Source organism: Bos indicus x Bos taurus, chromosome 9 (assembly GCF_003369695.1).
Source record: "Bos indicus x Bos taurus breed Angus x Brahman F1 hybrid chromosome 9, Bos_hybrid_MaternalHap_v2.0, whole genome shotgun sequence".
NCBI classification, from domain to species: Eukaryota; Metazoa; Chordata; class Mammalia; order Artiodactyla; family Bovidae; genus Bos; species Bos indicus x Bos taurus.
The window spans coordinates 90,344,939-90,358,008 of record NC_040084.1 but is presented as its reverse complement, the minus strand read 5'-3'; the positions used below and the strand labels follow the sequence as shown (position 1 = coordinate 90,358,008).

The 13,070-nt window shown below is 43.3% G+C and overlaps 1 protein-coding gene across 4 annotated transcripts in view; it reads left to right on the top strand.

Moving 5' to 3' along the window:
- Nucleotides 1-1,677: 1,677 nt before the first annotated feature.
- The window catches only part of RGS17 (regulator of G protein signaling 17), a 98,517-nt gene continuing 87,124 nt past the window's right edge, over nt 1,678-13,070 (top strand). For 2 of the 4 annotated variants that reach the window (XM_027551895.1, XM_027551894.1), the window contains exon 1: nt 1,678-1,831. The gene's annotated coding sequence lies outside the window, so the exon portion shown is untranslated. The remainder of the gene's footprint in view (nt 1,832-13,070) is intronic. The other 2 variants (XM_027551893.1, XM_027551892.1) reach the window with 2 other exon arrangements.

The window sequence follows — 13,070 nt, the reverse complement described above, 5'->3', positions numbered from 1 at the left end:
ATATAGAATGTGGTGCTGCTCAAACCAATTTTTGGAGGAGGACTTTTTTCTTTTCGATGCACCGTGTGGACCAATATTCTAGGAAAATTCAACAAAACCTTTACGAATAAAACAAAGTCCAACTAACTAATGTGCTTGGATGCCAAGGCAATACCAAATTGCTATCATTTTCTTCTCAGTTTCTGCTCTTCCTCTCAATTTCTATAGGTAGCTCTCACCACAGATGAATATGGAACAATCTGCAGACCAGCACAAGCCCAGGGAATACCCTGTGAAGAGCACTAGTACTCAAAGTCAGGATTAGCTAGAGAGGAAGGCCCTGGAGCAAGCAGAGACACAATTCAGTGGAGAAGGGGGTGGAGATGGGGGAGTCTAGGTTGGTGTTCAGTAAAGGAGCCTGATATAATGATAACAGTGTTTGAATGTATGAACACACAGCAATGGGAAACCATACAGATTTACAAGTGTGCAGGGTGCTCAGTCCAGTCTAACTCTATGACCTCATGGACTGTAATCTGCCAGGCTTCTCTATCCATGGAATTTTTCAAGCAAGAATACTGGTGTGGGTTGTCATGTCCTACTCCAGGGGATCTTCCCCACCCAGGGATGAACCCGGGTCTCCTATCTCCTGCATTGGCAGGCGGATTCTTTACGGGCTGATTTACCTGGGAAGCCCATATTTACAGGCAATCCATTTTAAATAAGAATGAGGGGGGAAAAAAGCCTAATCATTCCTGCCAGGAACTCACTTCTCTTCCCACAGATGTCACATCTGAAGAGACACCCGCTTCCCTAATTCACCCTCACAAACACTTCAATCTAATCATTGGAGATGCAATCTAACGCTCAGGATGCAGTAAGTACCCAAAGCTCCTTCACTATCAAGCTGGGCTCCGCTTTCGAACTGCACAATTATCAGACCTAATCGCTATGGAACTGACCTGGAAGGCTGCTTCCAGCCTGAGCATCAACACCTCAGCTAGTAATCCAGGACTCTTGCCCTGACATCAGCTTCTCTCACTCAAAATTCTGGCTCCAGGGGTCCTGATGTCCGAGACAAGACATATGCCCAGGCCCGAGAGAGAGCACCTGCGATCATTCTTAGGGAAGAGGGTGAGATTCGGGGCTGAGGACTTCAGTAAAATAAGAACCCTTGATAAAAGTAGAGTCTCCTGGGAAGCAACACTTGCTTAATTTAACCTCATACTTCTTTGAACCCCCAAGGACGGCTTCCAATGGGACACTCCCCCCCCCCCCCCCCGCCCTTCTTGCACCTGTTTTGTTTCTTAAAAGACAGGCTTCTGTTTTCACATCATCTAAACCGCAAAATGAACGCGGGCTGCGGGGGAACCTGAAGTTGGAAGGCGTCTAGGCGCGAGAGCCTGTCTCATCCAGGGAGGCTCCCAGGTCTCCCAAGGTGCCCGCGAAGCCGCGGACCCCAGGGGCGGCGACCCGGAGCCCCACACCGAGTCCCCGAGCGCAGCGGGCGCCGAGGCAAGGCGGGCGCGCGGGGGCCGGAGCCCCGGGAGGGGCGGGGCGGTGACTCACGCGGCCGGGGGCCGCGGCTGCACCTCCGGCCGAGCCGGGCGAGGGGCTGCGCCCGCCCGCGGGGCGCATGCGCGCTACCTAGCGGCGCCTGCTCCCTCCCCGCCCACCTCTCCCTCCTCCCCCGCTCCCCCGCCCCTTCATCCCCGCCTGGCTCCCTCTCTCCTCGCCCGCCGGGTGCTGAAGTTGGGCGGATGGCAGCAAACCGGCTCCGCTAGAGGACCGAGCCGCTCAGCCCCGCGCCCCCGGACCCATCGCTGCGCTGCCCACACCTCCAGGCGACTGGGTAAGATGTTGCTTCCGATCCTGAGCGGTGCTAAGTCAATGGCATCAAAATGTCTGCTTTGCACCGATGGGTCCTTTTTTTTTTTTAAAGGTAATAGGGGTTGGGTGCGGAGGGGAAGGAAAGAGGGGGCGGAGAGTGCAACTGTCGGTGCGCCGGCGGGGGGAGTCGGCCGGCGCGAGGGGTCTCTGGGCCGCTCCGGGGCCCCGCGGGAGGAAGCGGGGGCCGCGCCGCGGGTCTGGGAAGTTGAATCCCGCGTTGCAGCCTCGGCGCGGTGCGCTCGTCGCCCTCCGGCTGCTGCGGACCCGTTGGGCGAGTGTCCTGCCCGCCCCGGGAACCTCGAGCCGGGTTCCCCCAGCGGAGATCCCGGCGCCTAGGGGATCCAAGCGAGGGCCGGGGGGCGGCGGCGGCGGCGGGAGACCCCGCGGGGGCGCAAGGTCCAGTAGATTTGGTCGGCTGCTTGTTAGCAAACCGAATGTGAAATTAACAGTGTCCAATCGAACGAGCACCTCGGGGTGGTATTTTCTTCTTTCTTTACCTTTGGGAAAATGCAGGTGGGGAAGGTGTAAGGGGAGGGGGGGTGGGGTCAGTGCAAAAATGCATACCTTGAGCGTCGGTAAAATAGCTGAGGTGTGTGTGTGTGTGTGTGTGTGTAGGGGATGGGGGCCTCTCTTTTGTTCTTTGCCCTCCTTTTGGTCAGAGGAAAGGGAGTTCCAGTGTGCACTGCTTGGGGTAGATTTTACAGCCATCCAGGGGCGAGGAGGTGGAACGCCCACCAACCCCCTAGCCGCTGCCCGGGTGGGTGTATCCGGGACTCTTGCTATAGGTGATACTGATTCTTTCCATTATCGCTAGAATTCCAGTTTAATAGCGGCTGACTCGCCAGCCTTCCTCCTCCTCTGCCTCTTCTTGTGCTGCGGCAGAGGCTGGGTGCAGACACTCGGCCGTTTCCTCTACTCCCTGCCTCCCTGTCTCTGAAAAATGTCGGAGGACTTGAGGATGGCGGAGAGACAGAGCTGGTCTCGGAAACCACGGATGGGGAGATGCTCCTGGCGAGCGGGAGGCTGCTGGCAGGGCTTCCCCGGCAGCCCGCGCCAGCCTCGGGAGTCCCTGGGCTCCTGGAGACAGAGCAAGGGTCGCCTTGGCCAAAAAAGATGCCCAGTGTGCGGGAGACACGCCCTGCGCCCCCCACCTCCGTCCGGAACCCCCTGAAAGGACACTCACTCACCTGGGACAATCTCGGTCGCTCTGGCAAGACTGACCCTGGCTCCTGGCATAGTAGTTTTCCTAGCCACTCTGACCTTTACATAAACGTTTCCTTCTTTAAAAAGAGGCACTCGAAGGTTTGTCTAGAGAACTTTGCAGTCTTCCCACAGTTGTTTCTTTTTCTTTTTAAAAATTGTTATACAGCCAGACTCTTTCCATCATGGGATGGTTGTCACAAATAATAATGAGAGCAATCTTGTATTTGATTCCCGTTTACAATAAGCGTTTCTGAGACTGTCGTCTGCATTTCCGGCATTCACATACACTGGTTTTCCGGGTGGTGAACTCTCTGAAAATCATTTAATTGGAGAAATGAGAAACAGTTTTCACTCTTGTAATGAGAAATAATCTTTCTGTCTTGGTTTCATAGCTGCTAGACATTATGTGTATTAAATACTTTCGAAAACTGTGAAACACTTTGGGTAAATTGTATTGTTTCTTATGACAACAATAGCAGTTATCTGTGAAACATACATTTTGCACTAATACCTAATGAAAAGCTGATTTGTATTCATTAATTCAAATGAATGAGCCGTTTGACCTCCTCCAACTAAGTTTCTATTATTAAGCTGTTTTTTCTGTTAGCATTAACTAAAACAATAATTAGCACACTCATGGGAGAGTAGACATTCACTATTTTAATAATCTAAAAAACTATATTTAAAGAAGTCATGGTAGGGTAGTTTATTTACAGTTTTTGGAGATGAGAAAAGTGTTTATTTACAAAGGATTGGATGGTATCATTTATTAAATGAGATGAATCTCCATGACAATGCCACCTGATCTCAGAGCCATGGGCACTTTATCCTTCTTCCTGAATTTGTAGTCTGAAAGATTAAGCTGCTAAATCGCTTCAGTCGTGTCCGACTCTGTGCGACCCCATAGACGGCAGCCCACCAGGCTCCCCTGTCCCTGGGATTCTCCAGGCAAGAACACTGGAGTGGGTTGCCATTTCAAGAGACCCACCTAATTTACAAAACAAGCAACAGAAGGTGTTTGTTGTGCCAAATTCTACCCTTTTGCTCTGGCTTCTCAACTATTCCTTGGTTTTTAATCCCTACGGAAGAGAATTAACAGAAAGAGTTAATTTGCTATTCCTGTTCATTAATAAGACATCCAGCTTTTCCTGCTCAAATAGATCTCTCTCTGCCTTTAGGGATCTTTCTACAGAGATCTGGGCTTCCTTGTTGGCTCAGATGGTAAAGAATCTGCCTGCAATGTAGGAGACCCAGGTTCAATCCCTGGATCCGGACGATCCCCTGGAGAAGGGAATGGCTATCCACTCCAGTATTCTTGCATGGAGAATTCCAAGGACAGAGGAGCCTGGTGGGCTACAGTCCGTGGGCTCATGAAGAGTTGTCCTAAACGTCTTAGGCTTTTTAAAATAATAGTAATAATTTTCAAAAATTCCTTAACATTTCTTACCACTAGGGCCAGGGCCTTTGAAGAAAAGGAGAAATGTTTATATCCTCACCCGTTTGACCTTATTATCACAGCCAAATCCAAAAGTAAATTGATAAAAATTCTGGTTGACTTGAGGATTAAAAGTAAGAAAGCATTTACCTGTTAATTTGCAGTTGTAGAGATAGTGGCCTTCATATTAGAAACCCATTTGCTAAAAGACATGGGCTTTTCTGGAAAAGTCAAAGGGGGGCATGGATAAGGAAATATGGAGCCAAGAGAGATGGGAACCTATCCAACTGCATTTCTGCTGAGAATTCTTTTTCGGATAGCCCAACTCTGCTTACTTAACAGTGAAAATGTATTGCACCACCCAGAAGGGCAAATACAAGGGCCACTGTACACATCGTGGATGAGAATAAAGTTGCTTATGTGCTGTGCTTAGTTGTGTCCACCTCTCTGCAGCCCTTCGGATTGTAGCCCACCAGGCTCCTCTATCTGTGGATTTTTCAGGCAAGAATACTGGAGTGGGTTGCCATTTCCTCCTCCAGGGGGATCTTCCTGACCTAGGGATCAAAACCACATCTCCTGTGTCTCGTGCATTGCAGGTGGATTCTTTATCCACTGAACCATCAGGTAACATGATAGTAAAAAGTATTTTATTTCACTTGATTATTACAGGTAGAGTATAAACGTGAATTCATTATAGAGGTTTAAAATTATATGTTATTTCCAGGGAGTGACCTGGATCCTCAGAAATACTATAAATGTTTATGGAAGTGTTAAAGAAATGAAACAGTCCTTAGATTTAGGTAGCCAGGTCTTTTAATGTTATATTATATTTACCCTCACCATCTCTTCCCATCTCCACTTTCCTCCCAGAGACTTCCCTAATATCCCCCCAAAATTCCTTTCTCTTGTTATTCCTGCTGCTGTGCCAATACCTAGCATAATATCTGGCAACAGGCAAATATTAAATAAGGGCTTATTCAATGAATGAATTTTGCAGAGTTGGCAAAGATCACAAAAGATTTCCTTGATTTTTACATTTGTTTAGAAGAGTGCTCATGTACATTACCAAATATACTAGTTTGAGAGTCTAAGGATCATGTTCATAGTCCTGCATCTTTGGAGGAAGCCATTTTTAGAATTGTCACTTTGTGAATATTCGTGTTTTTGCCATAATACTGCTATTGTTGATCTGTTTCAAACTTTGATTAAAGTTTAAATTACCTGTGGGCAGGCATGGGCATGATGAACACAAGCTTTGGGGCAAGTTGACTTTAGTTTTTGTCCTGGCTCCTCTGTTTAATAGCTTTGTCACCATGGTCAAATTACTTACCTGCTTTGAGCCTCAGTTTCTTCAGATATGACAATAAGGATAAACACTCACTTCCTGAGATGTTTGCAAGCATAAATATAGTACAGTGTATATAAAGTGCTGGGTATGTGCCTAGCATGTCTTCCAAAGCCTAAAAAACTGCTACTGAATATATGAGGCAGTTTATGACCAATTCATTTCCTATGAGTCAACAGGCATTTTTTTTTTAAAGAATTAGAATCACATTATAGAGTTTCATACTTGCTTTTACAAACAACAGACATTACTTTGTTGGCATTTTCCAAGAAACTGAAATCAGTATTTTTAATATAATTTAGTGACTGCAAAATAGTTCACCTTATGCATTTCAGTTTATTAGTTAATCTTTCAATGTTTATGTTATTTTCAATATTTTACTGTTTTAAGTGATGTGCATTCTTAGGCATAGGTTTTTATGGCATTTTTTCCCTTTAGGCTTGATACTTAGGGTATCTAGATCTCTCCAAAGTAATATCATCTTTTAAAAAATCATTACTAATTTGATGTGTGAAAATGATATTTTCAAACTTTTATTTCTTTGGTTACTAAGAATGCTTATAATTTTATTCGACATGCTTACAGCAGCTTTTTTTTTTTTGTCTTGAGGATCACTTGTTCAAGTCTTCTGCCACCTTGTCCACTGTATTCTGAATGATTTTATGTATTTGAAATGCTAATGTTAATGTTAAGAGACAAGGCACAAGCAAAGAAAGAAAGCAAGTGCTTAGTGACAAAGAAGACAAGTGGCAGACTACTGGGATGATTGTAGTTGAACTGACTCCCTCTCACGTGGAGTGAAGTAAACATCACCAAAGGCTGGAGAAGGATCAGCCGTGTGATTCGGGCTGCTGTGGTATCCATAACTTACCGCCACTTGCCACCATGCTTGGGCCTTCCAAAGCACATATTTCCTCTTACTCATTGAGGTCTATCGTTTTTGTGTACTATGCATGTGCACTCACACCGTACTAACAAGAAGATGTATCTTACAGAAGAACCTGAACTTTGTGGCAACCCAACACACGACAAGTTCTCAGATTTCCATTGACTGTTTCTGCCAGTTGCCAGTGTAAACTTTTGAGATTTCCCTAGATAAGTGAGATTGAAAGGAAATAGGCAAGTCAATGGAGGTCCTCCAGAGCATTAATTGAAGTTTCTCACCAGAATGAAATCAAGTAAGTTTCATTATAAGGCCATGTCGTATTGGAATCCTAACTTACTTCATTTTTTAATTGGAGGTGAAACTTAAATATTTAAAAGTTGAGATTAATCTGGTACCTTAATGAGTCTGTGCTGTAGTGTTTCATGTGATTGAGTGCTCTGATAAGTTCCTGGTTTTTAATTTTTTAATTCTGTGTCTATAGACAATTGGTTTCAAAAGCTTAAATATTTAGCTTGGAAAATCTATAAAGCCCCTTAGCTGTTAAACTACCTAGAGAGTGTAAAATTTTTTATAATTGTTACTGGTTGCAGTTTATCAAATATTGTAAAGCCTCAGTAATACAGAATGTGTGAACCTGGAATTTATAATGAACAAGAGGCCCCTATAGGAGGAACAGTGAGGTCTGGTGGAACAGAAAAGCTTCAAAGTTTCAAATAGAACTGGATTTTCATTCTTGCTCTACTGTTTACTAGATGCGCAGGCTTTTTTTGCTAAACTCTGTAAGTGCTTTATACTTGAAATTCTAGCATGAGTAGTAAACATCTAAAATCTCTCTGAATTCCTTAAACTTTGTGTTTGAGATTAAAAAAAAAAAAAAACTCTGTGTCAATAAATATAATTTTATTATAGACAATGAATGTGGTTCACAAAGCAAATATTTACTTCCTTGGATTAGGTCACAGGCTTTTCAAGGAACTTCTGATTGGCTGTTGAAATACAAAGGTTATAATTCAAGAGCCATGGCATTACATTAAACAGACACAACCCAGGGGAAATTATGACATAAATGAATGAGCAGGTAAGTGTTTATTTCATTTCTTTAATTATCTTGGGGCTTCCCAGTGGCATCATGAGTTAAATTCAAGGAAAATTCTTTTGTGAAAGTTGACAACAGTCTGTATTTCAATAAATGGTAGGGGCTTAGTTTTTATGTTTTTTGGCATATTATGACAGGCTGTCTAATCTAGAGATTTTACAAATCCATTTTGGTTCTAAGAAAACTACCTCAAATCTCCGCCCTTTTTACCTCAACTCTTTTCCTTTTTCAGGCTTCAGTTAATCAAAATCAACAAAGATTTGAAAGTCTGCTGTAACAAGAGTGGCAACTGTGTGATTTAATTTAAAGGGTGTGAAAAAGCATATGGAAAATTCCCCTTGAAAGAGACTTTAGAAGCAGGGAATGCAATTTGGTACAAAGAGTTCAAACTTTGGATGCAAACAGCCAGAGATTTAGCCTTAACATTATTGAGTCTTACTATCATTATCTGTAAATTGAAGACTGATTGTATGTATCTTAAAAATGTTGAGTGATTAAATAAAATAATGTCTATAATTTGTCATGTATTGACAATCACTATGGAACTGTTATGGGACTTCCCAGGCAGCACTAGCAGTAAAGAACCTGCCTGCCAATTCAGGAGACTTAAAAGACATGGGTTTGACCCCTTGGTTGAGAAGATCCCTGGAGGAGGGCATGGCAGACCACTCCAGTATTCTTGCCTGAAGAATCCCATGGACAGAGGGGCTTGGTGGGCTGCAGTCCATAAGGTCACAACCATAAGGTCACAAAGAGTACGTGACTGAAGTGACTTAGGACGCACATGCAACTGTTATATACTGTACTGCTGCTAAGTCGTTTCAGTCGTGTCCAACTCTGTGCGACCCCATAGACGGCAGCCCACCAGGCTCCCCTATCCCTGGGATTATCCAGGCAAGTATACTGGAGTGGGTTGCCATTTCCTTCTCCAATGCATGAAAGTGAAAAGTGAAAGTGAAGTCGCTCAGTCATGTCCGACTCTTAGCGACCTCATGGACTGCAGCCTACCAGGCTCCTCCGTCCATGGGATTTTCCAGGCAAGAGTACTGGAGTGGGGTGCCATTGCCTTCTCTGATACTGTACTAGAGTTAAACAATGAAAAATAAACCCAAGAATAATTACAATAATTAAGATAAACCCAAGAAGCATCCAGTAGATGGTAAGTGCTTAAAGGCATTTTTGTTTCTTGTCAGTAGTTGTCTTGACTAATGGGTCCTTAATTAATATGAAAGCTGTTCCCCTAGTGTCTGCCATGTTGCCGTGTTATTCTTTCCTGAGCAGCTTGTTTAACCAACCTGTTAAGTGAACATTCATAAACATTCTCAAGCATATATTATATGCCAGGCCCTGCGATATGATTTTGGATGCAAAAAAAAAAAAGATTAAACATGGCCTCTTTCTGCAAGTTCACATAGAAGCTTCTTCAACTTAGTATTATTTTGTTTGCATCAGTTGAGCCCTGGGTGTTCTTAGTTTACAAGTCATAACTGGAGATGATGTGGAAGTAATGAGAAAGGATCTCCTGAGGATTTAGGAATTTTAGGCTCATTGACTTCCAAGTGTAGAAATCTCTGCTCCTAAAGAAAGCTCTAAGCAGAGGCTCAGATAAGGGGAAGGGAAAATAGGAAGTGGTTCGCTGGAGCTCGGTGGATGATTTACCAGCCACCAAGTCCAAACCATAGAAGACCTGAGGCTCAGCCGTCTTTGTGGACCCGCCGCAACTCCCAAATCTCCCTCTTTAAAGTGACCGCATTTGTCTGCATACAAGTGTACTGTGCCTACCCCTCTCCCCCCACTTAAAGGCTACCCTGGGTATATATAATTGGGATGTTATTTTGGGTATGTTGGGGGAGGGGGTAAGCAAAGGGAGATAGAGAAAGTGATAACCCCACCCTTCCTGAGGACCCACATTTCCCATACGATAAATATATTGTCATTTTTTCCCCTAGTATGATCGCAGTTCTTTCACTGATAACAAATTTTGTAATATAGTAAATTGACCAGAGGGGCTTCCTGGTGGTTCAGTGATAAAAAATCTGCCTGCCAATGCCAGATACTTGGGTTCAATCCCTGGCTTGGGAAGATCCCCTGGAGAAGGGAATGGCAACCCACTCCAGTATTCTCGCCTTGGAAATCCCATGGACAGAGGAACCTGGTGGGCTGTAGCCCATGGGGGTCACAAAAGAGTTGGACATGACTTAGCAACTAAAACAACACAATTGACCAGAAATCCAGAATACTCTTTTCAGATATGAAAAAAAATAAATTTGTTTTTAAAGAAAACCATCTTCAGCACCTACTTGTTGAAATCACCTACATGATTTCTAAGTCTAGCAACTAGATTTTTCTTGATCTAGGATGATTTGATATTATTTGTAAAACCAGGGTGAAGGCTTCAAGTCCTTCCTAGCAAAATGCTGTGAATGTACAGTTAATTTAGCTATATATAGTAATGAAAGAATTGGCATTATGAATGAATTAACTTGAAAATAAGCTCATTTCAGCCAGCAGATTTAACTTACTTATCTTCAAAGCTTTAATTGGGCTGTTAATAAGTAACCATTTGTAGTAATTTGGGGTTTGAACCTATCTCTCAATTTATTTCACTCAGAACTACTATACAGCATTTTGCTGATGACCTATGAGTTTCATGTGGGCAAGACTCACTAGATAAAACCAAAGGAAAATGAGTATCTCTTTTGAAAGCACTAAATGGCAACCCACTCCAGTGTTCTTGCCTGGAGAATCCCAGGGACAGGGGAGCCTGGTGGGCTGCCGTCTATGGGGTCACACAGAGTTGGACACGACTGAAGCGACTTAGCAGCAGCAGCAGCAGCAAGGCATAGCTATGCTATATATTTCTGTATATTTTTTTATGCTGAAAAGCAAGCATAGAGAAATTCTTGTACATTGGAATTGTCACCAAAGTTTAATATTTTAAAAAGATGATTTTGAGTGTCGGTGTCTGAGTATGTGGGTATGGCTTTCCTTTTTGTTTGTGAGTTGAGAGCAGGAAATAACTGACCTGATGCTTGTGTAGTCATAGCCAAATGCTGGGAGGGGAAAATGCATACTTGAAAATCCAAGGGGAGGTACACTGAGGTAAGAATAAAACTCAAGTAAAAAACAGAAAGACTGGGCTCAGAAAACAAGACTGTTAGCTACAAACTTAGTACCTCTTAAGGTATAATGTCATTCAGTACATTATTATGTAACTCCGCTGTATTATGTAACCACCTCCAGTTTTGTAAATTCATGTGATCTAATCTTAAGAAGGTAATTTTTTTCCCCTTAATTCAGTTTTTTCATTGACTGAACATCTGAGTAATACAAGTAGTGTTTCATGAGGTAGAATTTCATCAAATAAGTGTAAATTCCAGGATGGAAAAAAATGTAGAGCACTTTTCTTGACTTGACATAGGTTATGTTGAATAGTTAAAAATTCTTGTAGGTGATACTCAAATTCAACTGCATTGATAGGAAATCTGCTCCAAATTTTCTTTTTAAATGTCACTACTCCTAAGTCCATCTTGCATAAAATTAACTTTTTTTGTGTGACAAAGAGATCTTTACATTTTGCTTTAAAATACCAGCAATGAATAAATGCACATTGTTTTATTGAGCAGTGGACAGCACAATGACTTAACGTCCAAACTATTTATTAAGACTTTGAGGGAGTGACAAGTGTGTTTGGAGGAGATTATTTTTAAGGGAATGTGGATTTATGGCTTAGCAGAAACACTGAAAGTAATTACAGTGAAGCTGCTGATTACAACCAAAATCTATGTTGCACTGAGTGTTCTGGCCCCTGACCACTAGTCCCAGGAAAGTCCAAGTCTGGTCAAGTCTGGTTAGATCTCACGGAAAAAGAAGGAAGAACTGGAACTGTGCTTGATATTGGACCCTACAATCTAAAAAATTAAATTATGAACAGGCAGAAATGATGGAAAAAGAGTGGTCTTTTGGTGCACCTGTTAATGGCCCGCGTGGGTCTGGTTTTCCAAGTGTTTGCATTCTGTTCCCAACTAGCCTTCAGATTCAGCTACTCATCCCTCTCACCGTTTTCGTTTCCTGCCTCCTTATTCACAATTAATGCAACTCACTGGAGCCTTACTCTGTAATTGGGAATATGTGTGCTCAGTCGCTAAGTCGTGATCAACTCTTTGTGAGCCCTCCTGCCAAGTTCCTCTGCTCATGGCACTTTTCAGGCAAGAATACTGGAGTCTGTTGCCTTGTCCTCCTCCAGGGGATCTTCCCGGCCCAGGGATCAAACCTAAGTCTCCTGCGTTTTCTGCATTGGCAGGCAGATTCTTTACCACTGAGAATTGGGATTTAGTATCATTAAGTGAATCATAGCCGAGGCTGAAGGAACCTAAAGACTAGTTGAAAAAAGAAAATGGGTATGTAAATTGCTATTACTATTCTGTTCTAGGAGAGAAATAAAATGCTGTGAGGAACTTTCGATTCATTTTAGGTGGTCAGACCAGAATCTGGTAAACATTTCTTGGAGGTGGTAACATTTTTTCAAAGTACTGAAAGATGGAAATTTGACAAAGAATGGCCTTCCAGGCTCAGAGACAATGTAAAGAAAGAAAGGCGCAGAACTAGGGAAAGTCGAAAAATACTTTGTGGCACAGTTTTCCAGAAGTACAAAGCACGGGCAGGAAATCACAGGATAAAGTTGAGAAGGAGGCAGATACTGGTGGGTGTTAATATCCAAGTGAAAAGCTAGCATCGTCCTTGATCGGGGCAGAGTGCCATGGGTATCGAATAAATAGGACATTACAGGATGAAGACTGTACATGTCAGGTCTGGGCAGAGGGGAGGAGAAGGCAGCAGGAACACGATTTCAACTCTTCAGGTGAGAGAAGATGAGGCCTGAATTGGGAAAATATCCAAAGGCTAACTGAAGGCAGTTGGGAAGATGATATCATGAAAACCTATTCCACTCAGAGCTTTCAAGACTTGGTCACCATTGAAATTTAGAAGATGTGAAAAGACCCTTAAACCCAATGTAGATTTGAGCCTGTATATCTAGGTAATGCAGATGCCATTAAGACCTGGAGAAACCAAGCTAATGAAGAGGCTGAATTCAGCTTGAGGAAGGCTTTGCCAGATCTATCAGGGTTGTTGATTAAAAGCCCGGTTGATTCAGTAGTAAGCAACAAGTCTGCTCTTAGCTATGTCAGTAGAGGCACAGAGTGTCTAGAAGGAAGTTGAGGACACTTCTGTACTG